This window comes from Meles meles, chromosome 2, assembly GCF_922984935.1.
Source record: "Meles meles chromosome 2, mMelMel3.1 paternal haplotype, whole genome shotgun sequence".
Taxonomy (NCBI): domain Eukaryota; kingdom Metazoa; phylum Chordata; class Mammalia; order Carnivora; family Mustelidae; genus Meles; species Meles meles.
The window spans coordinates 189,936,985-189,963,258 of record NC_060067.1 but is presented as its reverse complement, the minus strand read 5'-3'; the positions used below and the strand labels follow the sequence as shown (position 1 = coordinate 189,963,258).

Here is a 26,274-nt window from a genome sequence, read left to right as displayed (position 1 = left end):
TCACAAGGCAAACTTATTTTGCATACGTATGCATTTACTTGGTTTCATTTGTTTCTGTCACAAAAGGAAATGTCCAAGTGACAGGAACCATGACAGTCATGTGTATACAATTATATCCTCACTGCTTAGCAAACTGCTTAAAAAAAAAAAAAAGAATTTATTAGGTTTTTTTTGAGTGGGTAAATAAATTTTCTTATAAATGATATTAGCTTGTTTGTTTACCTCACATGGGAATGCCCTGTAAATCTCAGAATGGTTTATGTAGGGAAGTATATAACATATAAGAATATGTTTCCTGGAAATTTTCATTTAGGATATCTAACCTTGGTTAGATGTTTATTTTTATCACCAATTTAGTACTTAACAGTGAAATAATTTGTTGAAGGATATTACCCACTGCCTTAGGAAGCTGCATAGTGGGCTTCTGCCACCACAGATCAGACAAGTAATTTATACTGCCTACATTTTCATTTTCATGATCTAAAATATAAGCAGGGTGATCATTTACAAACTGTCCATCCATTCACTCATCAAGTATTTATTGAGAGCTCACTGTGCATGCTGTAATGTTCCAGAGGTTTGGGACATTTCAGTGATCGAAATGGAACAATGCCTGCCCTCATGGAGCTTTTAATCTAGGTAAAAAAAATTCTATGAAAATCTCTCCCAATACCATCCTCACGGTCTAGGCGATATGTCACTTCTATGTCAATGTAAGTACACAAGTGCTTCGACATATAAGCTATTAAAAAACTCTTTCAAGATTAGGATTTGAGATTTGTGATTTGAAGATACATAAGAAGGGCTTTATAAGCTTTTTCCTAAAGCTGATTTGTACCACCTCTGTCTAGATACAGAGCACTGGGTAAAGAAGCACACACATACACACACATACACTCACGCTGTGTGCATGCGTGCTTTCTTTTCAAAGTGGGTTTTGCTACTATGTGTAAACAAAGATGTGTTTTTTTAAATTAACTTTCTACATTTTGAAGAATAATTTTATTCTGTAAAGTGAGACTTGGTTGTACAAAAGCCACTATAGTTAATTTGACTCTTTCTTACCACAACTCATTTCTTTGTGTCACAAATCGGAAGTGTTATCTATACAATTCAAAAAATATATCTAGTCCTCTTTCCATAGGTATTTCTATGCTACAGTAATCCATATTTGCAAATATCTAATGTATTTTAAATTTATTCTATCTTTCCTTTTGGACAATGTGTTACAATTCTGTTTACAGTATAGGTCATGGACTAAGGGCTGCAGGCAATTAGATCCCGTAAAGATACTGCACAAAGAAGAGGGTTCTTAAAAGCAGACAAAGATTCTATTTTAGGATGGTAGAATTAATTACATGTAACTCATGCATTTAAAAAGGGGGTTTTGAATTCAATAAAATTAATATGAATGTAACAAACAGCAAAAGCCTCTAAAGTAACTTGCAGTTCCAAACACTAAAAATACACTGGTTGAATTTTAATTCAGATTGTTTTAATATTTTTATGAAATGACATACACAATTAATGTTTAGATTTTTAAAAGCTGATGATAATATATGCTTTTATTTGCTTTGCTAAACCTAAATTTCTGGGAACTATAGCATATAAAAGCATAACCATTAATATTGTGTAATTTCAGAACTAGGTAAGTATATTAAAATAATTATAGCCTTACTAAATATTTTAAGATGAGAAAATAGTCCATTATAAAAGGCAATATGAAATTCATCTGATTTAGTAGAGATAGACTTGAGTTAGAAGTGAGAATCTAATTATTATATGTCTTTGTTTACAACACTTCAATCCACTTTTCCCTTACTGTAACCACAGAAATGAGGTTCTCCCCCTGGCATTCGTTCCTTTTTTTCCCATGAGTCCACTAAATTTCCCTTCAGAATTAAATATTTATATCTAGATTAAGACTTCACCATGATGAAAATAGCCATCTTTTTACTAAAACTTAAAGCATATAGCTTTCAGGGGTAATGAACAATTCTCTATGCTGCATTCACATGAACATTAATATATTAATATGTTATACTGACTTGTTAAAAGGTGAGCTGAATCAAAACAAGTAATTATTGGGGTGCCTGCTGGCTCAGTTGGAAGAGCAGGAGACTCTTGCTCTGGGGGCCATGTGTCTGAGCCCCACTTTGGGTGCAAAAGACTAAACAAATAAAGAAAACAAATAAGTATTTTTTTTAAACAAAAAGAAATGCATAAACTTTGCTTTGGTTTCTGAATTCTGTATCAGGACAGTGACATCTCTGGGGCTTAGAACCGTGGCTTATGCATGACATTTTATTTAACACACTCAGTACTAATTCAAATATACATATGTGATAAACACATACATGATAAAAATGATAGCAACATCCAAAGAAGATAGAATCCTCAGCAATCTGTAAATCTAATAGTAAACACTTTTTTGGGGGTAAAAATTAGTACCAAGATACTACCTCTTTCCAAAAAAAGACTGACATTTAAGAACACTTACATGTCCTTTCTTGTGTTCATCTCTCCAAAGGTTTATGTGTAAGAAAATAATTTCCACTAGGAAATCAACGCTTTCCACTCTCTGCTCTACATTCCTTCCTTATGGTCCTTTGTCTTATATTCCTGTACTCCAAGACTTTGAAGGCTAGTGTCTAATATCAGATATTAAAAGAAACATAGCAGGACTCTCATAGCTTATTCTTGCTGAGAACGTCAAGGGGAGAAACTTATTTGCTAGTCTTATCTCATGGAGGAGAAATAAGACATAAAAATTTTGTGTGAGAGTAAGTAAGTGGGTGGCATATTATTCTGCACAATATAGTAATATAAATATCTTTTCTTTTTGGAGAAAAAAAAAACCTTTCATCTTTTGATTCAAATTTCTGTTGTCGAAAACCAGGAAATCTCCTGGCAGGTAAATCACAGTGTTCTGGAGTTGCCTTGCATCTTGGCTGTAACTCTAGGAAACCTATATGCCTTCTTAGGTACTCTTCAGACAAAGCAGGTGGGAGACTCAGTGATACCATTAAGTGGGCCTGAAAGCCTGTTTATGATTCTTTCATGCACACATTTTTTAACGCCAAGGGCCTGCTTAAAACCTTACTAATGGTTTTAGAAAAATTATGCAATATGTCCTTCTTATTTCACTTTTTTTCAGAGGTGGTACAAGTGAATAAAGTTAAAAAAAAGATTTCTTTCTTCTCATTTTTATTGTCTGTCTTTGTTTATCTTACATATTTACTGATTACCTACAATGTGTCCACCTCTTTGCTAGCTACTGGGTAAAAAACAGAAACAAGGAGGACAAACTTTGTTTTCTTATGGAGTTCATAACCTACCAGATAAAGCTAGACAATTCACCACATAAATAGAAAAATAACAACAATAAAAAGCTCAGAGAACATTACTAGTAGTAAACTGCTGTCATAGAGACTTTTCTCATAAAGTGTAAGTTATATTGATGAGAAGAAACTGTTTTTGTATGCATTTAGGTGTTGTATGTAAGAGGCACTTCTTCTCTCTTTCACACCTATTAAGTTGTAGAAATAGCAGTCACAGGAGGAGCTAGTGCCTACTGGCACTTATTCATGCCTGACTCTGTTCTAAACACTTTACATGTATGAGCTCATCTTCTCAGTAGCTTAAAATAAAACCGCCCATGAAAGAATCAAAAAATAAACTGGTTGCAAGACAGACAGTGCACCCCCTGTTTGAGTTCAAGTAGCGAGTCTGCCAAAAACTTTCTGCTTCACTTGGCAAGTCACTCAGCATCTCTGAACCATGACTGCTTCATCTGCAAACGGGGTAATAATACATAATTTGCAGGCTTTTTATGAGAAGTTAATGAGATGACATATACAAAATCCTTAGATGAGTAGCTAGCCTTTGCTAAAGGCACTGTTAGTGTTTTGCTTTTATTTATTCCTCACTGTAATTATAGTATTCTACTAATAACAGTGCTTAGCTACCGTCATTTCTATTTTACAAATGAATAAATTCCAGCAAAGAAAGTGTAAGTCACTTGCTCTAAATCACACAGGTAATAAGTGACAGAGCAAATATCAGAACCTAGCAATTTGGGTCTAGAATCTCCCTTGTCAACCACTGTGACATACTGCCTCTCTGGTGGTGATTCAGTTCTAGACGTTCTACAATGTCAGATCAAAATGTGAGAATAAATTTAAAAAATGAAGAAAGTATAATTTAAAATGAAAAGTACAATCTAGGGGCGCCTGCGTGGCTCAGTGGTTTAAGCCTCTGCTGTCAGCTCAGGTCATGATCTCAGGGTCCTGGGATCGAGCCCCACATCATGCTCTCTGCTCAGCAGGAAGCCTGCTTTCTCCTCTCTCTCTCTGCCTGCCTCTCTGCCTACTTGTGATCTCTCTCTCTCTCTGTGTCAAATAAATAAATAAAAATCTTAAAAAAAAAAAAAAAAGGACAATCTAATACATACACGGTCTTGGAATATAAGACGAGCTCCACACTGCCATCACCCACATTTCAGTAAGTCTGGTTCATTTTGTTTCATTTTGTTTTCTCAGGTTCTACAGCAAAAGTATATACTCCCGAACTGCCCTCTGCACTCATATTTTGGAATGTATCACTCACTCTACTTGCTATCCTGAAAGCGAACATAATTAATGATCTGTATTGTTTGGTGTAAATGGCATGCATCTGGCATGTCATTTCTTGAATTTATACAATTTGACCTGAGTTTTACCAGGTGCGGTTTCTTATCCTCACTGACCAATATTACACAACCTTGCAATAAACCTACATCACCCCCCAAATTCTCTATCTTCCTTCTCAAAATTCAATCGGCTATGTTAGAAGTGTCCCTTAAATATACTCTTTCCTGTGACTGCTCCTATAACAGACTCACAACTCACATCACAAAAACCACTTTCTCCTTACACTGATTCTTCATATGTAATGTTACCTAAAACATTCTTTAAAATATTGGCATGCTCGAATTAAAACAGAACAACAACAACAATTTATTTATTCCTCAATCCCAGCTTGGAAAAAAATTCACATTCATAACATGTAAGGTACTTTACAATACGATCCAATCCTGCTTGTGTAGCTGTTTCATACCACTTCACCATATAAGAATGACCCAGATTTCCCTTGTTTCTGAAAATACGCCAGTTCTGTGCCTTCTCGTCTTCTGTTCCCCATGCCTGAAATTCTTACCCACTTGCCCGTAACTAGCAAAATTATATTTTTCAAGGTTCAGCTCAAAGTAGCATCATTTCTGAAGCGTTTCTGCTCCTCCAGCATTCAAGTTCACCTCCCACTCTCCAGGGCCTCAATCAGTGTTGATGTCTATCACAGTTCTTGTCATGAGATTTTTGCTTTGTTTTGTTTTGATCATTCCTTTATTTATATCCTCCATTAGACTGGACTGTCCTGAAAGCATAGGTGTTGTCATTTTCCTTAGCTCACGCAGCCTTTTGAAAGCAGAGTTTGTGTCATGCTTGGCATCTAGTTCATGTTCAATAAATGTCTGCTGAGTGAATGAATTGAACTGAGCACATTTACAACATAATGCACTCAGGTTGCCCTGTGTTTACCCGGATTTGTGTTCAGGCCACACTGAACTTACCAAGCTTTTACAACATATATATATATATATATATATATATATATATATATATATATAATATATTTATTTATTTATATAAATAAATAAATATATATATATATTTATTTATTTATTGCCCAGAGCAAGGTTTCTAAAAAGCCATGAAAGTGGAACAAGTCGTATCATACTATGATGTGATTTACAGTCATCATCTCTGCACAAGGCAGACTTTATTCTTTCACAAACCATCTGATCCACTTAAGAAGCTGAAAACACTTTACAGACCTGTACCCCTGGGGCTTTTAATACATTATATGTTAATAAAAAAATAAAAAATTATATTTAAAAAAAGCCACACACAGTAAACACAAAGGAAACTTAATTCAAGACATATCCTAATCCAAAAAAAAAAAAAAAAAAGAAGCTGAAAACACAGATAATATTTTAATTCTTTGGTTAAGAAAACAATTATTTGAAATTTTATTTCCTTCAGAGTGCAAAGCATTTAACTGTTGAAATTTGTATTTTAAAGGTAGAAGAAATATTGATCATGAAAAGGAATCTACAGGTGTTAAAATGACCTCCTCAAAATCACGGTGGTCACATTTTAATCTGCACGGGAAGCAGTGAAGGGGAGAGAGCATACATTCACCAGTCAGCTTTTCTGTTTCTATTCCAACACTTTTACTGAGATTTTCTCACTTTCATTAATTTTTGGTTATAAATTATTGAATCATGGAGGTCACACTACCAGGAATATCTTGTGAGAATGATCTAGGATTTCTGATGGCCCTTCTGGCTCCTTCCTGTCTCTTTAAAGCTATAAAGTAAACCTACTAGTCTAGACATACTCCTCGTGGGGGTCTCCGTATCCCAACTGCTATCGATGAATGTGTCTTCAGAATAATGCCACAGGGAGCAGTTTTGCACAGTTTCATTGACAGGGAATCTTTGGTAAATGGCTGCTTTCTGTTATCATCCAAATTGCTCCAACCCAACCTTTAGCCATGGCTAGGCTTAGAAAATGAATGCTTCTTGAATCAGCATCCTAAAGGAGAAAAGTATTATATCTCCCTAAAGTAATAAGATCCAGATCAATGAAAGGCCACTGTTGCTTTAACCAGATGACATGGAATTCCCAGAGACGCCTCTTTTCCCCTCAGAGGACACTTGCTGCACCAGGAAAATAGTTTCCTCTTCCCATCTCTTTCTTCAGTTGCCCCTTTGCTCCTCTGGTTGCCCCTTCAGACTTTCTCCAAGCTGATCTTGCCCTCATGTAGTTTTGAGGGTGCCAACCTGTTCACTCTCTGCCTAACCAGAAGCCTGAATGACGGACACCCCTACTGATGGGGTAAGGGAGGCTGGGTGCTGCCTCATGGAGTACATAAATTGTGCTCACTTTGATGGGCAGAAAGAAACTTCAGAGTGTATGTGAATATTTTCAGTTTAACCAGTTTGTATGCCCTTAAAAAATTTAATGGAATTAATTCTTTTAAATCATTTATTTATATGGAACAAGGAACAATTTTATTCTTCTAGAAATGGAACTATCCAATGGCGAATGGGTAGGTATTTCAGAACAACCACCACACAGAGCCTCTCCTACTTCCTCTACAATAAAATGCTACAGGGTATGCCACATGTGTATTTGTATATGAAACAGACTTTATCTTCTATTAATGCGAGTGATGAGGAAAAATAGAGAGTTAAGCAAGGAGCTTAGTCTCAATTCAATTATTTTTCTTTTACCTTGCTTGAAATTGGCACTAGAGAGGGGCGCCTGGGTGACTCAGTCAGTTAAGCTCCCACTCTTGATTTTGGCTCAGGTCATGATTTTGGGGTTGTGGGATTGAGTCCCATATTGGGCTCTGTGCTTGGCTTGGAGTCTCCTTGGGATTCTCTCTCTCTCCCTCTGTTCTTCCCCCATTCATGCTCTGAAATAAGTAAATACAATCTTAAATATATATATATATATACATACATATATATATATATATATATATATATAGGCACTAGAGAAAGGATAAGAAGTCTGTGGAATCTAAAATTTAAAAATTGCAGCACACTTCACTTAAGAAAAAATTCACCTTTCTCAGATAAGAGGAATGTAACTTTCCAAGAAATGCCTTTGTTGAGGAAGGTAGTAGGGTTAGAGAAGTTAAAAAAAATCATTTATTGGATTATTTTCCTTAGAAATATCTTCGCTCATATTAGTTATGTTTCTTCTAGTTAAAAACAGCAACAGCAGCAGAAACAACAAATCTTTCTCTTAAAATCTGGTTGGCTGATGAAACACTTTAAGTAACTGAAATATCAGACCAACTTTTTAATTGATGGTGTGTGTGTGTGTGTGTGCGCATGCATCTACGCTGTTACTGATTTTATGCAGAAGCAGATGAGGGAAATCAGAAATATAATGATTATGACAAACATTTTTCCATAGTGACAAAAGATAGTGGAATGACAAAATAGGTAATGAGAAAAACAAGTGATTATAAAATCAAGTAAGTGTAGGGTCATAGTACATGTGATGGCTACTTTCATGTGTCAACTTAATGGGGCCCTGGGGCACCCAGATATTTATGTAAACATTATTCTGGATGTGTCTGTCAGGGTGTTTTTGAATGAGCTTAAATTAAAATTAAAGTTGGGGGGCACCTGAGTGGCTCAGTGGGTTAAGCTTCTGCCTTCGACTCGGGTCGTGGTCCCGGGGTCATGGGATTGAGCCCCGCATCGGGCTCTCTGCTCGGTGGGAGGCCTGCTTCCCCCTCTCTCTCTGCCTGCCTCCCCTTCTCTCTCTGCCTGCTTGTGATCTCTGTCTGTCAAATAAATAAATAAAATTAAAAAAAAATTAAATTAAATTAAAGTTGGTAGATTGAATAAAGCAGGTTGCCTTCCCCAGTGTAGGTTCATTTCATCCATCCATCAAAGACCTTAATAGAACCAAAGTGGTGGGTAAGAGAATTTGCTCTCTCTGCCTGAATGTCTTTGAAGTGGGACATCAGCCTTCTACTTTCCGACTCAAACTCAGATTGGAATAGATACCATCAGCTATTCTCATTCTCAGGTCTTTGGAACACAACTAGAAGTATACCATTGGTTCTCTCGGGTCTCCCACTGGTTCTGACTGCAGATCCTGGGACTTCCCAGCATCCATAACTGTTTGGGCCAATTCCTTAAAATAAATACATAATTATATATAATATATAATTATGTTATTTTAATACTATAAATATTTTAGAGGGAGAGATAGAGAAAATTTATATATAAGGTTATATTTTTTGTGTAATTTTTGTACTTGAGGTTAACCCATGAGAATCTAATACATTACCCATATTAATTAGTAAAAGAACATGGTAAAATATGTATATGGATACTAAGCAACAAAGACCCTTAGATAACATTATATATATATATATAGATAGATAGATAGATATAGATAACATTTATTGTGCTTGTATAATTATGACTTTCTATGCTTTGGAGCATTTTGCTAATTTTGGTTATGCCTTTCTTATATTTGATAAGACAACTGCATATATATATATATATATATATACACATATATATATGTGTGTGTATATATATATATATATATATATATATATATATATCTCCTCCCTCAGTTTGTGTAATCATTACTTTGAAAAGCTATAGCAATTTTCATCCTTTCTTTGTCAACTAAATAAAAGGGTGAAAAGTATCTCTGGGATTAATTTTTCAAAGGACTATAGCACTTTCAAATTTCTGACTTTTTTTTTTCATGCTAAGATAATATAAAGAATAATCCTTGGTCTCTTAATAGGAAAATCTAATGATGACAGGTTTGGAGGCTAGAAGAAACATAAAATTAATTATATTTTTAGCTATATAAAATGGTAACTATAGCATCTGTGGTCAGTGAACATTTAGGAACATTTAGAATATGTCAGACCAATTAGCACATGACATGACTAAAGAAATTGCTCTAACCTGATGCTCAGAAATTTGTAATGCTCATACAAATCATCTGAGGATATTTCAACATGCAGATCAGAGTGAAGCCTGAGTTTCTTCATGCCTAACAAGCTCCCAAGTGATACCATGGTACTGGTCTGCGGATGACTGAACAGTATGGGCTCTGTTTCGCTGAGATTTAGGAATAGATAGCTACTTACTAGAAGCTTCTACATCTGCAGTGTGGCCTGAACCCACAGATCAAGCAGAAAATTACAACTGTCTCAAAAAACTATTTTTGATCTATGCCCCATAGTATGGCAAGCCTACGTTTAACCCACAGATTTATAAATTAAGAGGTGTTTGCCCTCTACTTCCCAATGGAAAAGACTGCTCACTAACCCATGATGCTTCTTCCTGTGCGCACGGCAGACAGGCTACATTTTCTAGTCTTTCTAGTAGGTGATATGACTGTACAACCAACAATGACCAAGTTGACAGAGAATTACAGGCAGAAGTGATGTAAGACATTTGCGACCTGGACTACAAAAGCCTGCTAGTCACGTGCTAACTTCTCCAAGTGACGCCCCAGGTGTGGTGGAACCACACATGGAGAAAACCTCGGTCTCTAAATGTCTGTGAGGATCTGAAACACGGGTCCTACCAACACAACCAGATTGTGAAGTGACAGATTTTGTACTTGACTTAACCCCTGAGATACCAGCCTTATTTGTTACAGAAATGTGCCTGTTCTGATACAATACCCTTGGTTCTCTTCTTAAAGGAGGTGACTGTCCCAGTATGTCCACCCAAGTCCTCCTCATCACAGTGCCCTGTGCAAGCTCTCCCTCCCTGTCTTACATTTTCTCTATATTCCTCCCCTTGAATAATCATACTGACATTTCGCATGACATGGATATACTTTCAGAACATTATGATGCTACAGATAGACTTGTTAAATAATATCCTCACTGGTGATGATATTTAACAATGTCTTTTTCTTTAAGGAGTAATTAATCAACTTGGCTTCATCTAGAGGAGAGATCAGCAAACTTTTTCTTAAAGGGGCAGAGAGTAAATACTTAAGACACTACAGCCCATGCAGTTGCTACTGAAACCATTCAACTTTGCCTTTGTAGCTCAAAAGTAGCCACAAGCAAGACATGATTGGACATGTCTGTATAGCAGTAAAATCTTATTTTTAAAAAAAGGCAGACATTTGCAAGCACCCCTTACTGACTTCTGATCTAGAGAATGAATCTCTGATGGATTTCAGATCTCAAAATTATAGCAACTAGGTACCAAACATTTTTCAAAAATGCTAATATCATGGGGCGCCTGGGTGGCTCAGTGGGTTGGGGCCTCTGCCTTCAGCTCAGGTCGTGATCCCAGGGTCCTGGGATCGAGCCCCGCATCAGGCTCTCTGCTCCGCGGGGAGCCTGCTTCCTCCTTTCTCTCTGCCTGCCTCTCTGCCTACTTGTGATTGCTCTCTGTCAAATAAATAAAATATAAAAAAAAAATGCTAATATCATAATGATTTTATTTTTGAATGATTTTAAAATATAGTGTTAACTCGATATTCATTTTTAAATATAAGAAATCATATAAATATTTAATTTTAAAAATAATTTAATTATGATAAATCTAGGTATAAATTTCACTTTATAAAACTCTACTTAAGTTACTCCTTAATTCTAAAATCTGATGACTCCTGTCTTTTATCAGTTTTGCAGAAATGGCCGCCCATTACTGTTTAATAGTGCCTCTACTTCATTCTTTACATCCTTTCCATGCAGAATTTCCCTTAGATATGGAATATATGTTCTTTCATTCTATCTGTATGTCTTAACTTTGTCTCCTATTTCTCATCTCCCTATCTCTGTGCTACCTGCTGGCTTAGGGCTCCCTGCCTTGTGTATTTACTCATGCCTTCAGCGGCATTAATCATCTGTTAAGCTGAGTTATCAATTCATTGATATATATATATATTTTTTAATATTTTATTTATTTGACAGAGAGAAATCACAACTAGGCAGAGAGGCAGGCAGAGAGAGAGGAGGAAGCAGGCTCCCCATGGAGCAGAGAGCCTGATGCGGGGCTCGATCCCAGGACTCTGGGATCATGACCTGAGCTGAAGGCAGAGGCTTTAACCCACTGAGCCACCCAGGCGCCCCTGATTTATCTTTTATTATGAGATTTGGTTACTTTTTCACATCTGACTGGTCAATTATATTTATGTTATTGTTTTTTATTTGCTCTCTTTTTTTAAAAAAGATTTTATTTATTTATTTGACAGACAGAGATCACAAGTAGGCAGAGAGGCAGGCAGAGAGAGAGAGAGGAAGGGAAGCAGGTTCCCTGCTGAGCAGAGAGCCTATGAGGGGCTGGATCCCAGGACCCTGGGATCATAACCTGAGCAGAAGGCAGAGAGAAAGAGAGGCTTTAACCCACTAAGCTACCCAGGTGCCCCTTTTATTTACTCTCTTATTAAAGTTTCTTTCTTAAGCATTATATATATATATATATATAAAATCATTTAAATATTCTGTACTAAAAAATTCTAATTGCTGAAGTAAGTTAGAGGTCTAAGTTAGTGAATCATCGTGTTGAATTTGTCTTGTGTTGGCCCATTCCCGGGTTGTTTCTTTTTATTGTTAGTGGTTTAGCTCATGGTCAACATTCGAGAATTTCCAGGAGCCTGAATTAAGGAAGCATCCTTCTGGAGAAGATTTGTATTTGCTCCTGCTAGGCACTGGAGGACAGTGCTAATCTGGGAAGATATGAATTAAAAAGGCCAGGACACTATTTACAAATTCTCAAAGGACACGGTATTTGTAAACATAATGGCCTGATGTTCCTCATGCTATTTAGCTAGTTATTAACTCCCACAGTTTCAAGTTCTAGGTATTGTTAATTATCATTATGGGAAACTCTGATTTCAGTTTTCATATCTTAAGATTTCAGTTTTCATATCTTATTTTTAAATTAATAAGTAATTAATTTTTTTTAAAGATTTTTATTTATTCGACAGACAGAGATCACAGGTAGGCAGAGAGACAGGCAGAGAGAGAGGAGGAAGCAGGCTCCCCGCTGAGCAGAGAGCCCGATGTGGGGCTCGATCACAGGACCCTGAGATCATGACCTGACCTGAGCCGAAGGCAGCGGCTTAACCCACTGAGCCACCCAGGCGCCCCAATAAGTAATTAATTTTTATTATGTTCAGTTAGCCAACATATAGTTCATCATTAGTTTTTGATATAGTATATAGTATTCAACTATTCATTAGTTGTGTATAACACCCAGAGATGTCCTGCTCCTTTTTTTTTTTTTTTTTTCATATTTTATTTATTTGACAGAGAGAAATCACAACTAGGCAGAGAGGCAGGCAGAGAGAGAAGGGGAAGCAGGCTCCCTGCGGATGTCCTGCTCCTTTTTAACTCTCTCTCTCTTTTTTTTTCTTTTTTTGGACTATGGTTTCTCTATTACCTTTTTCAAATGAAAAATTCAATTAATACATCTAGGTTGTCAAGTGGGACTTTATCTCAGAATAGAGAGTCTGCAAATTTACTAGAAGTCAAAGTTCTGATTATATGACACTTTTACATAAAAAATAAACTTACTGGGCGCCTGGGTGGCTCAGTGGGTTAAGCCGCTGCCTTCGGCTCAGGTCATGATCTCGGGGTCCTGGGATCGAGTCCCGCATCGGGCTCTCTGCTCAGCAGGGGCCTGCTTCCCTCTTTCTCTCTCTGCCTGCCTCTCTATCTACTTGTGATCTCTCTCTGTCAAATAAAATCTTAAAAAAAAAAAAATAAATAAATAAACTTACTATTCAATAATATATAAAACAACTTAAGGTATAGAGATGAGGATTGAGAAAAAAAAGTAAAATAAACTATGTTTATTTTAAGGATAGAACAGTGAGTGACCTGAAGTTAGACAAGTGAGTACCTGAAATATTAGATACTTCTAAAAAGTAAGTATGCATGTGTATATGTGCTCCTGTGTGACAGAAGGATGTTCGCAAATTCAGAGTCTATAAATTGCCATATCACAAGGGAAGTCATAAGCAACTATGATACATTGCTATATGGTAACCAGACCATATACTTGGTCATTTCGGTTACTAGTTAGTCTAATCCTTATAAAGAGACCTTAATAATATTTCCTAGAAAGATTGGCGGAACTCATATATGAAGAAAGGAATCTTTATCTGTGTCTCAAAGTTGATCCATTATGCAAGAAGTATTTTTTAAATCATGGAGAAAGAAAACCTTGTTTTGCAGAGTAAGCTATCTATATTAAGCCTGTAGAAAGAGCTAAAAACTTTCAAATGTAATAAGCTAATCAATTTAGTATTAGTGAATATTGGAATTAAAGGACTTTTTCTATTATAAAACAGAATTTGTGATATGAGAAATCAGTGAACTCTGGATTAACACATAAAAAGTATTACAGTTTTTCTGAATTGTTCTATTTTCCATAAAAAAATGAAAGACAGATGCCATCTGAAGAGACACACAGAGGAACAAAAAGTAAAATACTTATGTTTTCATTAAGATGCTACTTCTTCCAAATGATATTAAGTGTGTTATAACTTAAACCCCATGTTAAATTGGGCACTAAAATTTAAAACCAGAACTAAAGGGCTTTTAAAACCTGAGAAATAAATGTGTCCAGACACATATCTTGTTGCTTGTTTCAACATGGTTGTTGCTAGAGTTGCCTAGTCGCTGCCTGAATTTTACTTTGACTTTTTTTCTAGCATTTAAGGCAAAATAAAAATGTTATGTTATAAAACTGTCATTGCCTGATAAAAGCAAGCAGAGAAATATTTAGGGAGAAATATTTTCCCTTAATATTAGCATTTAATCTCTCTCTAAGAAATTTAAATATGCTCATTTAGAGCATTTATTTCCAAATTCAGGCAAATCAAATAGTACACTTCGCTGTCTTCCCTGTGGCCTGCCTGACCTAATACTGTTGGGAGCCAGATGTTGAACACTAAGGAAGAAGCCAGAATTTCTACCTATGTCAAACAATAAGTGAAGCAGTAGAAATGAATGAATGAAAAAAAAAATACACACAGATTTTAAAATTGAATCCAGCTGTTAAATTTTGTTTAATCTCCCACTACTGTTATATCAAAAAATGTATTAATTTGGTACCCATTAATGATTTATATTAATGACACATACGATTAAAAAGATTTTCTGTTTCATCCTCCCTGCCAAACATATTTACAAGTAGAATAAATGTGTATACTTATAATTTTAGAAAGTCAAAGATAAAATTTAATCTTTTTATCTGTAGGAGGAATTTGTAGTACCTGAAATTCATTATTCTAGATATGAATGACCAACTTAATAAAGCTGTAGAGAGTGTAGGGGACTAATCTATATTAATATCTATTTACATTTTACACTGTAAAATTCTTCATAATTAAGTAACAATGAATTTGCAAGAAGTTAAAAATAACTTCCTCATTTTTAAAGTGAAGTACTGAACTAGATTTACAAAACTCATATATTGAGTTCCTATTATCTCTCCAACTATAGCTGGTTTTGCTCCCTCTTCCAATGGGCATGGAGATGGGGGAGGCATCTAATATGACACTAGAACTCGTTCCAAGTAATTCTTGCCTCCTCTTTTTGCCTCCTTTTTGAATCCCACATCATCACACTACATAATCCACAACTCATGCCTTCATTCCTGGAAGTTTCCATTTCTTGGTTCACTCACTGTCATTCTCTCCCTTCATTTCAGTCATAATTCTCAGTGATTTCAGTTACTACAGAGGTGATCTTCTGATACTCTGAACTATTGGATTCATGCTTTATTCTCCCATGATCTTGTCATACACCCTTCATTAGCCTCTCTCGTGGTCATACTGACTGCCATTACGAACAGCACAGTAAGACTAACAGCATACTAAGACTGTCATTAATAACAGCAACTCTTCCATTAGGCTCTACTACAAGGATACCACACTTGTCTTTATTACTTATTCTGTATCTGACACAAGGTTAAAAAAAGTTATTCTCGGTTTAGGTAAATTAAGATTACTATTCAACTGATTTAAAAATTGTATCACAAATTTGCTTTATCATCATCTAAAAGAAAAAAAAAGGAATAAATTTATCAGAGATCCTTACCACAATTAAAAATTTTAAAAAGATAATGAAAAACCAAGAAGAATTTGTCTGAAACTTTTTTTTTTATAGAGTAGGGTTTTTTTTCTTTTTTTTAAAAAGATTTTTATTTATTTATTTGACAGAGAGAAAGACCAGAAAAAAAAAAAAAAAAAAGAGGCAGGCAGAGAGAGGGGGAAGCAGGCTGAGCAGACAGCCCGATGCGGGGCTCGATCCCAGGACCTGAGATCATGACCGAGCCAAAGGCAGAGGCTCAACCTGAACTTTTAAGAAATGTTTTCCTTAATGATTTAGTAAATTTTTCCCCCAGTGGGTATACACCTTTGTGAATAAAGGTAACTTACCAATAGAATGAAAAAGGGTTCAGCACGAGATACACTCTACTTCTGCTGTGCAACGCATGGATTGGGAAACTTGTCCACATACATGAATAGGTAGAAATAAAGTGATTTGGTATACGAATGTAACTTATCTTTTGAAGTCTATCCAAAAATGTCCCATCACACTGATTTATCATCAACATTATAACTGAAAATACTCAGGAACACCTTCAATTTTGCAAAAAAAAAACAAACAAAAAAAAAACAAACTAATCAAAACCAACAAACTTGCAAAATATTGTTATCCAGCCATTAGAATTATTAGAGATTCCTCTTTTCAGGAATGCCTTTTAGAAGCTTAAAAGTCTCTACTAAAACTAATTAAATGTTCTTTTATATCATATTCTCCCTCCAAGAGTTCTTTGTGTAACCTGACATTCCTTGGAACATGTTGGTGAAGTTAATAGATGGTTGAAGCGTGTGATAAAATAAAATTACCACATGCTACAGTTATATTTTTACCATAACCTTGGAGCCAAATATTTGCTTTATTCTAGTCATGAAAATGTCTACCATATAACCTAAGAAAGATATGAGTGATACATACACAAGACACGGATTTTGCCATACGATCACTGGCTATACTAAATAAGGTGCCATAAATGTCTCTTATTGTGACGCTCTTTGAGTTTGTATTATCAGACTTCCCTTTATTTTTTTAAAAGATTTTATTTATTTATTTGACAGACAGAGATCACAAATAGGCAGAGAGAGGGTTGGGGCGGGGGGGGGGGGATGCAGGCTCCCTGCTGAGCAGAGAGCCCACTGCAGGGGTTGATCCCAGGACCCTGGGATCATGACCTGAGCTGAAGGCAGAGGCTTTAACCCACTGAGCCACCCAGGCACCCCCTACTACAATCTTACTGAACGAAATACTTAGAGAAGATTGTTTGAAAGCTATGATCTTCTGACTACTCTTTATGTGAGGATTTAGTTGGACATATATAGAAAATTATTCCTGTGTCAATTCCCTCTCAAACATCAATTGAATGTAATTCCATTTACAAATAGTTCTCACATTTTTATCAGGGACACAAAATCAAACCATATTAACATGTTTCTGTTTTCCCTCAAACTATTTTCACAGCATTTATTTTGCTCCATCATCTTCTTATGAAATTCTACATAACAAATTTATTTGGCCATTTATGCTAAGAACTTTGTTTTCTTTAAGTAATAAGTTATATCATTTTACTTTGGAAACTAGAATCATGTAATCATGTGGTTCCCCCCCCCTTTTTATTCTTGAAGTCAAAATGGAAGCTGTAAGATAAAAACTGTACAAGGATGGACTTTATTTTTTTTCTGCTCTTGCCCTGTCCTGCTTTTTTTCCAGTCCTGCTTTTTCTGGCATTATTGTTTATATGCTGCTATAGTTTTGCACATTTTATCATTTTCACTATACTTTCTGGAATGAATAAGGCATAAATAGAAAAATAAAGTAATGCATCATAGTATACACCATGTTAATATGCATATGCACATATCTAACATGATATAATAAATGCTGGGACCATTTAAATTGATACCAAGCAATGCTGGAAATCTAGATTTAAATATAGATAGACATAGATAAGGATAAATAGATACATTTACACATTCAAGATCAATAAAAAGATAACTTGTTTCAATATCTTTTAAACAATGAAATGGCAGAGGATTTTGGTGCTGTTTGAAATAAGAACCTTGTAGACATTTTGGTTGAATCTAGGCTTTTTTTTTTTATTTCTTTTAAGACTTATTTATTTATTTGAGAGAAAAAGAGAGGGTATGAGAGAGAGAGAGAGAGAGAGCGGGAGTAGGGGAGGGGCAGAGAGACAAGGAGAGGGAAAGAAGCAGACTCCCTGCTGAATACAGAGCCCCATATGGGGCTTGATTCCATGACCCTAAAATCATGACTTCAGCTGAAACCAAGAGACAGCTACTTGACCTACTGAACCAGCCAGGTGTCCTGAAGCTAGGCTTTTAAACTATAAAACATCCAAAGTAGTGAGGTTGTATTATTCAAAAAAAGTACCATTGGGGCACCCAGGTGGCTCAGTGGGTTAAGCTTCTGCCTTCCGGTCACGTCATGATCCCCAGGTCTTGGGATGAAGCCCCACCTAGGCTCCCTGCTCAGTGGGGAGTCTGTTTCTCTCTCTCTATTGCCTGCCACTACCCCTGCTGTGCTCTCTCTTTGTCGAATAAATAAATAAAATCTTTAAAAAAAAGTATCATTAATTACTAGATCACATTATATTTTTGAAAGGATTATCTTATATCCTGGCAGCAAATATGGATATTAAGCTCTCCTTTCCATGTCTTAAGATAAATTGAGCAAAATCCTATTTTGTCCACATATGAAGATTATAATGGAAATAATTAAAAAGTAGGCATGTTCTTGTGAAGAAGAAAAGAACATTTTTTCTTTCAATTCAGAGTTTCTCTGGACACCAAAGTTACTTGGTTAATAACTAGGCTGGCATATTTCAGTACAAATATGGAGCAGTGCATTAGTTCTCTGTAAAGCTGAAATCTTCTACACATCCTGTCTATACCCTTAATCTCCTGGGAATTATGCATTAAAACAAAATCAAAATCATACTGAAAAGATAGTTCAGAACCTCAGACTAATTCTAGAGATCCACTTGACATTCTCAATGAGCCAAGGTTAGTTAACACTAACTTTGTCGATTAACACTAGGTTCACAGGTTATACAGGTCCAGTAAATTAACAGACAGGATAGAAAGAAATATAAATCAAGTCTTACTACTTCAGCAAATAAACTAAGTGCTGAGATAATATCAACTAATAAAATTTAGCATTCGAAATCATCTGAATACTATGACAGTGAGTTCTTACAGAGTGCATTCAATACAACATAAAATAATATAAATGTTTCACTGGATCAATGTGATATGCTTGTGATTAGTTTCCCTGCAGGGAAAATAGACATTAAACTAGTTTCCACATGTTCAGGTAGTTTAGACAAAATTTTGTGATCTTCAAGTGTGAGAATTACGTGCAGCATGATAGAAATAAATGAGAAATAGGTCAGTTTTATAGAAACTATTGCAATGACACGTCTTTGCCTTCTTCATGCTGGCAACCTAATGTCTAAAAATGATTAGACATTCTAAATAATGCAGCATAATGCAAAATCAGAGAGCAGGTTTTTAACCTTACAAAATGTTCAATAAGCAGCCTAACCATCATCATGACATACACTTGGCTGCATCTTTGTGTCTGATTCCAGAGTGTGCTAAAACCCTACCTTCTATACTTTAGTCATTTATGCTATGAAGAGACATTTAGCCTTACATAACCTCCAGTATATGAATTTGAAATACTACATTTTACAAAGCAAATGCAATTTTCAGTTTGTCATGGGTACTTCAATTATACTATATATAAACATATACTGAGTTATTAAAAATATACATGAATAGAAGTAGCCCCACAGAAATGTTTAAGCAAAAGGCAAGCTATGTTCCTTTAGAAGACAAAGACACATTTTACAAGATGAAATTTCACTAAATTCTTTTTTTTTTAAAGATTTTATTTATTTATTTGACAGAGAGAGATCACAAGTAGGCAGAGAGGCAGGCAGAGAGAGTGAGAGGGAAGCAGGCTCCCTTCAGAGTGGAGAGCCGGACGTGGGACTCGATCCCAGGACCCCGAGATCATGACCTGAGCCGAAGGCAGCGGCCCAACCCACTGAGCCCCCCAGGCGCCCTCACTAAATTCTTAAGCCACCAGATATCCTGCTCATGCAGAATTGCATTCCCTCACCTCTAACACATAGCCAACTAAGCTTGTATCTGAAATGAGTAGAATGATACTGAGTAAAATATTTAAAGAAGAAGGTCCTTCTCTAAATAAGTAGATTTAATAAATTTTTAAGGCAAATAAATATTTTGATAGTTTATGTTCTTCTTATTAAATAGTGACAATATAAATATTTCTTTGGAAGTTAAGGTCATATAGGTCATGGATAGATAGATTGATAGATATTGGTATTAACTGAAGGTCTATAATGAGTTTACTCCCTTAAAAAGTTTTACTGAACATCGGGGTGCCTGGGTGGCTCAGTGGGTGGCTCAGTGGGTGGCTCAGTGGGTTAAGCCTCTGCCTTTGGCTCAGATCATGATCCCAGGGTCCTGGGATCGAGCCCCGCATCGGGCTCTCTGCTCAGCGGGGAGCCTGCTTCCCTTCCTCTCTCTCTACCTGCCTCTCTGCCTACGTCTGTCAAATAAATAAATAAAATCTTTAAATAAAAATAAATAAAAAAAAAGTTTTACTGAACATAAAATTTTATCACCCTCTGTAGAACAATGCAAAGCCAATCTACTCCCTTGAATCAGTGCCAAGTATAAACTGCCTATTTGGACGAACTAGATGGTTTTATAGTTTTTCTTAAATTTACTTGTCAATATATTGACCAAAGTGTAATGCTGAAAATACCAAACCAGCAAAAAGAATGATCAAACCCTTCTCAAGTTGAGTATTCACCCTTGGATAGAGTAACAGTCTCCACAAATTGTTGAATAAATTATTCTGTTCCATGGAGGGGGGGTACAGATTCTTTCTTTGAGGTATACAAGGAATACGATAAAAGTCAACAAGAAATACTAAGACTGTCAGAGGAGTCAGTTAACCCCCAGAAGGAGAAAGCAAAAGTAGTATGAAAAAAAAAAAAAAATCACTGAATTTTAAGGTAAAAATATTCCTGAAAGATATGCTATTGTTGAACACATTGAAATTTTTAAAAAGCACATTATTTGTAATCTAGTCCTGCCCTAATCAATGAAGCATGATGAAAGAGGCACTTAGAGAAAGGGTAGAATACAGTTTTTGAGAGAATTTGATCTGTGACAGCATTAGTCCTTGGATGATCACATGGCTATCAAGTAGAAGTCTAAACTAAATTCCATTATCTCAACTGTGAATTGAATGAAGCTCCATTTTCTTCATAAAATCATTGGTAATTTTTAAATACATGATAATAGGCTAAAAAATGAAAACCTTTTTCTCTTAAATATTAAAGGAGCCTTTCCTGAAGAATAAGAAGATAGACTGATTTGGGAAATGCTCCACATGAAAATATGAATATTTTTTCCTTAAGTTTTGTTTTCATTATTGTGCTTTGTGTCTAATGGAAGTGGTGGTATTCCTAAACACTACATAGCAATAATAATAATTATAACAACAACAACAATAAAAGCATTTTGAAACTTTCGTTAAACCAACTGTAGAATGCAAATGAAAGTGTATAGCTTAGGAGAGAACAATGCAGAAGGGCATGGTACTATGTTTTACACCTCTGAAAAGATTTAAAAATCATTAAGACTACTTCTGTGAAGATTTGTAATTTGAAATGTCTATGTCCTATCTCTGACACTGTTCATCCATAAGAGAAGAAAAGGATTTTTTTATATTAATGTCCAAGTTCTAAGTAGTTAAGATAAGCCTTTCTTCCTTATCTTAAATCATCAAAACTAACCTATTCTTAAAAACTTTAGCCTTGGGGCACTTGTGGTACACTCATTTGAGCTTCCAACTCTTGGTTTTGGCTCAGGCCAGGATCTCAGGGTGGTGAGAGCTCCCTCTACTTCCGCCCCTCCCACTTGTGGTCAATCTCTCTCTAAAAAATAAATAAATAAATCTTTTAAAAACTAAAATAGAAATAAATAAAAACTTTAGTCTTAAATTTAAAATTTTTTTATATTTATCATTAAGGAGTCTGATTCCAAGTGGCACTTTTATGATGGCTCTCAAAATACCCCAGAATGGATACACGGCCAGCAAGAGTATATCTATCTAAACTCCTGTCTCAGGTTATTTCATCTGACTCCTTTGGGATACCGACCTTGAATACCTACTATAACTCTGAAAACCAAAGCCAACCTCAGTTCTGGATATCCTCAGTTCTGACATGCCATTAAATCATTTTGGGTTTATATCACATTTATAGAACGCATCAGGTCAACATTTAGTTGACAGAATTTATGGGTCTGTTTCATCTCCTTTTTTTTCTTTTCCTTAATTTTATTTATTTATTTATTTATTTGTCAGAGACACAGAGAGGGAGCGAGAGTGCACAAACAGGCAGAGTGACAGGCAGAGAGAGAAGCAGGCTCCCTGCTGAGGAAGGAACCTGATACGGAACTCGATCCCAGGACCCTGGGATCGTGACCTGAGCTGAAGGCAGCAGCTTAACTGACTGAGCCACCCAGGCGTCCCTCTCATTTCCTTTCTTAAAGAGGATTAAGCAATTATATCTTTCCTAGAGGTGGCTGAAATTCAAGTATCACAAAGAGTCCTATTTATTTTTTGGCCAGTCCTAATACTATTTAGTCCTTGTTGGTCTTAAAATTCTTGAAAAGAGCTAAAGAAAAATGCCAAAGTCTGAAATACTACCAGTTTTTATAAATTGAATCAAAATATAATGATCCATTACCAGGAGACAGAGACTATTGCCTTATAATTATAAAAGGCATGGTCCTAGTCTGTAAGGGTCTTATATCTTGGTAAGACATTAACGCAATAGAGTGGAAAAAATACAATGAGTGGAAATGAGTACAATACAATAATGAGTACACTAGAGTGGAAAAAATACAATGTTTTACTAAGTTCAAGGGAAGCAGTAAAGTGACTCACCTAATAATACACAGGGCATGGTTAAAGAAGGTTTTCTTCAAGACACAATGTTTACACTGAATCCTAAATAATGTGTAGGAGGGAGTCAGGAGAATGTATGGACCCAAGAAGAAATGAAGGACATTTGTGGTAGTGGAAAGAGAGAAAGCAAAGCCAGAAGAAGAACAAAATGGAGAACTGAAATGCATTAGGTCCACACAATGTATTCCAGAAAAGACTGTGAGATAAAACTAGTGAAGAGTGGGGAAATCATGGGGGAAATGATAGGCCATTCTAATGAGCTTGGATCTTATCCTAAGCAAATATGAGTCACTAGAAGCCCTTCTAGTTTTCTATGGTCAAAGCAACTAATAGGAAAATTCATGATGTCGGGAGGAGATGAGTTAAAAATGAAATGAATTGTTAGTAAACCTCAGAAACACAGTTGTGGCATAGACCAGAGATCATGAAAAGAATACTAGGATCTATGATATCATAGTCACTGAAAGTGGTGTAGGAAGATAGTGAATGACAGAATATAAAGATCTAGGTTGAGCTTCTTCAGTGACTAACTAAATGACTTTTGTGGAGGGGACTTAGAAAAAAAATGAAATTGAAGTGAGTTCTTGAAGCTTAAAGGCTTATGGAACATATCATTTTATGTTTTGTTTTAAAATATTTTTGTTTTCTTATTTACTCTGAATTTTATATGGGTGTGTTAGACAATGTCCCCTTAACCCTTCCCATTTTCCAGGTAATTTTGATAATTTTTACTACATTACAGATCTAAGCAATATCACTCACACTATGCATACTGGAGTACATGTGTCCATCAAGTGACAGTCCCAATTCTAAGTAGTTCTGAGAAGGTATTACATTTCATAAGATGATAAAAGACCTCAAAATGAATATAAGATCAATGAGTAAAAACTCATGGGAAAAGAACAGTGAACATGAGCATTGTCATATTTTATTCATCCAGTCTGTCTAATCATGCTACTGCTTGGTATTATAGGAGTTTTGCTGATATTTTGATAGAAAAACTGATACTGAACTGAAAAAAAGATGACTTGATATAGAGAGTTTAAACTCATAAATCATTTCCATTGTGTACTGCTTAGAGTCTGTCCATCACTGAAATCATATAGTTTTATGATGTTGTTATGCATTATATAATTATTTCCTCAGTGTTTGCTGCTATGACAGATTTTTTGTTGTCACTGTTTTACTCCTGCTGCTTCAAAGGGGGCCATGATGATTAATGAGGAGAAATGGGGCTGTAAAGATGGGACATTTGTAAAAGCTCCTCAGGGCCTCAGTTTACCCCACTGCAGAGTGAAGAGGTTGGGTTCACTGATCTAAAACATTTCCTTTAATTGTTGCATATATTTAAGAGTTCTCCATGGCTTTTATTTACACATTCATTTCATAGTTACATTATATTCTCATCTAAAGTGCAGTTTTTCTCTTCATTTTTCTTATACCTGCGGCTAGGAAAATTAAATTTAGTCAATTCAAAAATTGGTCAACTCTGCATTTAAAAACATATAACTTTATACATATATGAAATAAAGTTATAGCCTAATTTCCTCTAACTTTTAAGTTTTGAGAAATTACATTTATTGTTCATATTTCAGCAGATTTACTAAAATCACAGTGGTTAATATCTACTATGATTCTTTAAAAATGTTTAGGGATAAAATATAATGACAAAAATAAAAATAAAAGCACAATATTGGGACTGGTGTAGACAATACATAGAGAAATTGCATATATATGTATTTCTCTACTGCCTTCCACTTTGTTAGGTACTTTTCTTGCACCTGACTTTCCAGATTTCAAGTTAAAAACCTGGCTTTCTTACATGTATTTGCTATAATCCAGTACAAAGTTATTGCATTCACTAAAAATTTGCAGATAGCCTCTCACAATGCATTTTTGACCTAATAATTAGGTTAGGAATAGTATTTTAACAAGTATCAGTTATACATCATACATGCAAAACCTGTAAATTTTATCACTGGCTTCTCAATTACCATAAGATAAATAAAAACATTTTTCTTTATGGTTATATACGTGTGTTTTTAGAAGTGAGGAAGTTGTAGAACAAAGATTATTAAATTAATACTGTCTGCACATTTGCATTTGTTACTCTTGTTCTTTTTTTTTTTTTTTTAAGATTTATTTCAGAAACACAGAGAGAGAGAATACACTCAAGGGGGGAAGGGGCCGAGGGAAAGACTCTCACACCAACTCCCCGCTGAGCATGGAGCCCAGCTCAGGCTAGATCTCACTCCTGAGATCACCACCCAAGCTGAAACCAAGAATCAGATGATTAACTTAGCCACCCAGCTGCCCCTCTTGTTCATTCTTTAATCAGTATTAATGTAATTAAAAATTCTTACAATAAACATTCTTATTTGAATGCTCAAAGTATATTAAATAATACAATGCAACATTTAACTATAATCTAATGAGAAGTTACTTAGGCACATTATAAGATGTCTGTTTATTTCAAATTACTGAGTGTATATGTTAAGTATATTTATAGGTTTGCAACTTATACAATGTAAATAGTAAATGAAAAATAAAATGATAAAGAATGTATTAAAACAATAATTGCACATTATTCAACTCTATATGATTAACACAATTCTGAATATTTCATGCTTGTATATTTCTATGAATATACAGTCACAGATTATGTGATTTCTTTTCATAATGATGGGGTTAATTAATCTACAGTGGAAATCAGTTTAAGATTTTACCATAGCAGTATGCTATAAAGACTATCAAAATTCAATTATTATTTGAGAATATGATTTTAACAGTTCAAAAAATATTTTATCATAATATATTAATTTAATCAATAATTCTACTGTTGTTGGATATTAAAGGGTTTCCACTCTATGCTATTCAAAGTAATTCTGGTATAAATATTCTTATACTGTAATTATTTTGTAAATCTGTAATTCTTCAAGATAAAGTTCCAGAGATAGAATCATCTTGGCTTCCTTGTTTTCATACTAGTTTTGATTATTTCTAAACTTGGTATTTCGTTAGAAATATGTGCAGACCCCAGAAGATTATCCCGAGCTACTGTGTATTTAAAGAGTTCACAAGGTGATTCTGATGAACCCTCTTTAGCATAACTAAACATTCAGTTTCAACTTTCAGATGATCTCCACAACACAGATAGCCTTTGGGTCATTGATCTCTCTGACAGAGAAATTTTTGATGAAACTGTAGCAAGTTCTTTAAGTCAAAAATCCTGGAAGACAAGGTGTGATGACATTATTCTGCACTTCACCATCCCCAGTGCACATACAGATAAGGTCTAATGAGTAGGTTATCTGACTGGAGACACAACACCCCTGCAAGCCAGCCAAGGTTTGACGAGGTCAGCAATCTTCAAACATTTTTGCTTGGGTATCCCTCAAGGAAGGATGTCCTTTCTCATACACATTTAGTTGAGATTTAAATATTTAACTATACCTTAATAAGTCTTCTTTGCTAACAGGAAAATGAAAGTAATAAATATTTTCTAAGGTAAAATAAAATGCAGATTGGCTATAAGTGGAATATTTGATGAGTTTTCATAAA

At 35.2% G+C, this 26,274-nt stretch overlaps 1 protein-coding gene across 1 annotated transcript in view; it reads right to left on the bottom strand.

Annotated features, from left to right (window-relative positions):
* Positions 1-26,274, bottom strand: part of SGCZ (sarcoglycan zeta) — a 1,157,176-nt gene that overhangs the window by 141,168 nt on the left and 989,734 nt on the right. The gene's annotated exons all lie outside the window — the stretch shown is intronic.